At 38.2% G+C, this 2,658-nt stretch overlaps 1 non-coding gene across 1 annotated transcript; it reads right to left on the bottom strand.

The window, feature by feature from the left end:
* Nucleotides 1–1,666: 1,666 nt before the first annotated feature.
* On the bottom strand, nucleotides 1,667–1,773 carry LOC149012122 (small nucleolar RNA R71). The gene has a single exon (XR_016174200.1). It is a non-coding gene; the product is annotated as a small nucleolar RNA R71 (small nucleolar RNA).
* Nucleotides 1,774–2,658: the final 885 nt, after the last annotated feature.

Raw genomic sequence — 2,658 nt, 5'->3', positions numbered from 1 at the left:
TATTTTGGGCATGTCTCTCTCGTATGAGCTTGGATTTCGATGATTGAAGATGCTATGGAATGATATTGAAAATATCTACAACTTTCCTGTTTTGAGTTTTCCCAAATTCCGAAATAATAAAGGTCAAATCGACGGGTAAAGAGAGGGGATTCATTGTGTGCGGGAGACATAAAAGAGAAGCCAGCCACAGAGAAGAAAGAAAAGACGGCGAATGCGGCTCTCATCTCTCATTGCTGAAGAAAAAGACCACATCTCTCTCTCTCTCTCTCTCTCTCTCTCTCTCTCTCTCCGCTTATGTTTCATCTTTATTTTCTTTGAACTTTATGATAATGAGTAGCTAGTTCCTTTTCTTTGGGATGTAGATGAACCATGCTTATTTCATTAATTTGATTGTTCTATATCTTCTAGTTGATTGTGTTTGAGTTTGGCCAAAGATGTTCTATAGCTCAACGAACTAAGCATACCAAGCTTCCGCGAAGGACGATAGTCTTGCAAAGATAGGGCGTACCTAGGAAGACCATCCTTAATTTGCTTTGAAGTGTAGAGTTATATCGGTTAGGGAAAAGCATTGGGGATTCGAAATCCCAAAGATCTTCACATATTCATAGTTAACGTTTTTGCATTAATTAATAGATTTAGTTTCAATTAGTTTTGTTGAATTCAATCTTAGTAACTTAGCCTTTTAGTTCCCCATAGTTCGACCCCGTACTTTCTGTTTGCTAGATTAGTATAGGATTTTATTTTTGATTGGTTAGCGACACGATCAAATTTTGGCGCCATTGCCGAGGAACCAAAGCACTGTTGCTAGGATTGATTTTTGTCAATTAGGCATAATTTTTAGAGTAATTTTAGTGTTTTTAACTTTTTAATTTTCTTTGCTAGTTTAACTAATCTCTTTTTCTTTTGTTTTGTAGGTAACTGCAAGAGTAGCGATTCGATAATTAGTTTAGGTTGTTATCTTTTCTTTCTTAGATATAATTGTATTTAGGACTTTTCAATTGTAGTATTTACATTAGATTGTGTTGTTTAGGTTAATTTTTAAAAATCCCCATCCCTCAGATCCCACATGTATAATTTTTGTTCGAAAGATCACGTGCATTGCGCTTCAAGTACGTCCTAGACTCTCCCTTTTGCTATAGTTATTTTCTTTGAATTTTTCTTATTTAGCTTCTTTTTTTCTTCTTCTTCTGTGTGTATGCATGGTCGTCTGTCCCTAAACCCTGAGTTGACTCCACTTGATTTAGAGTTAGAAGAGACTTTGGCCACCCTTAGAAGGCAAAGAACCATGGCAAACTATGAACCTCCAATGAGGCCCTTGAGTGAGCATTTCATTCCTACGATATATACTCCAGTTTCTTGTATTAAGTTGCCTAACATAGAGGCGGCTCAATATGAGATCAAATCTAGTGTGATTCAACTACTACCATCTTTTTATGGACTTGCCAATGAAGAGCCTTATAAGCACTTAGATGAGTTTTTAGAGGTGTCCTCCACGGTTAAAATTCAAAACCTCTCAGTTGATGCTTTAAGGTTACTTCTTTTCCCATTCTCCCTTAAAGATAAAGCTAAGCATTGGCTTCATTTTTTGGACAATGTTAAAATTTCCACTTGGGTAGAAATGCAACAGGAGTTCCTTAAAAGGTTCTTCCCTATTGGCCATACCAATAGCATTAGGAGAGCGATAACGAGTTTCTCCCAACAAGAAGGAGAACAATTTCATGAGGCCTGGGAAATATTAAAAGAATTACCTAGAAAGTGCCCCCACCATGCTATTCCTAAATGGCAATTGGTTCAATGCTTTTATGATGGCCTTAGAGACCGACATAGGCAAATGGTTGATTCTTCTTGTGGTGGGACTTTCATGCACAAGAATGAGAATGAGACATGGGAACTTTTTGAGACCCTTAGTGAAAACTCCCAACACCATGCTTCAGCAGCTAGGATTGAGATTCCATCCATTGGGCAACCAAAGAGGAGTGGTCTCTATGAGATCAATCCTACCGTTGAGATGAGTGCTAAGGTTGACTTGCTATCTAAGAAATTAGATTATCTCTTGTCATTAGGACAACAAACCCCATCTCCACTTCCTACAAGTTCTTCTTCACCTAATCAGGTTGAAGCATGTGCTTTATGTTCTAGCCTATCCCATCATATCACTGACTGCTATTTGGCTACACAATACCCTGAGTTTGTTAAGGAGCATGCACATTTGGCCCAAGGAGTCTCTAAATTGGGTAATGATCCATATCCAATGCCTACAACTCAGGATGGCGAAACCACCCCAAATTTTCATGGCGAAACTCAATGCCCAATCCCTCTAATCAAATACCTTATAGGCCACCTCCATTTAATATGCAACAAAATGCCTATAGGAATGAGCTACCATCATCTCCACAATCCTCATATAATTCATCATTTGAGGATAAGGTGCTAAAGGCGCTTAGTGGACTAGAGCAAAACACTCAATTGTTACATTCTCATTCTCAATCCATTAACAAATTGGAAATCCAACTTGGTCAACTAGCTGATGCCATCAGTAGGAGGGAGGTTGGTCAGTTACCTAGTCAACCAATAGGTAACCCTAATCATCAAACTGGGTCTAGGAAAGAATAAGTTCAAGCAATCTCTGTTGTGACATGCAATGGGAAGGAATATTAT

This window comes from Hakea prostrata, chromosome 6, assembly GCF_041222555.1.
Source record: "Hakea prostrata isolate BN-2017 chromosome 6, UWA_Hpros_2, whole genome shotgun sequence".
Lineage (NCBI taxonomy): Eukaryota > Viridiplantae > Streptophyta > Magnoliopsida > Proteales > Proteaceae > Hakea > Hakea prostrata.
The sequence above is the reverse complement of the archived record's forward strand: the minus strand, read 5'-3'. Positions and strand labels throughout refer to the sequence as shown.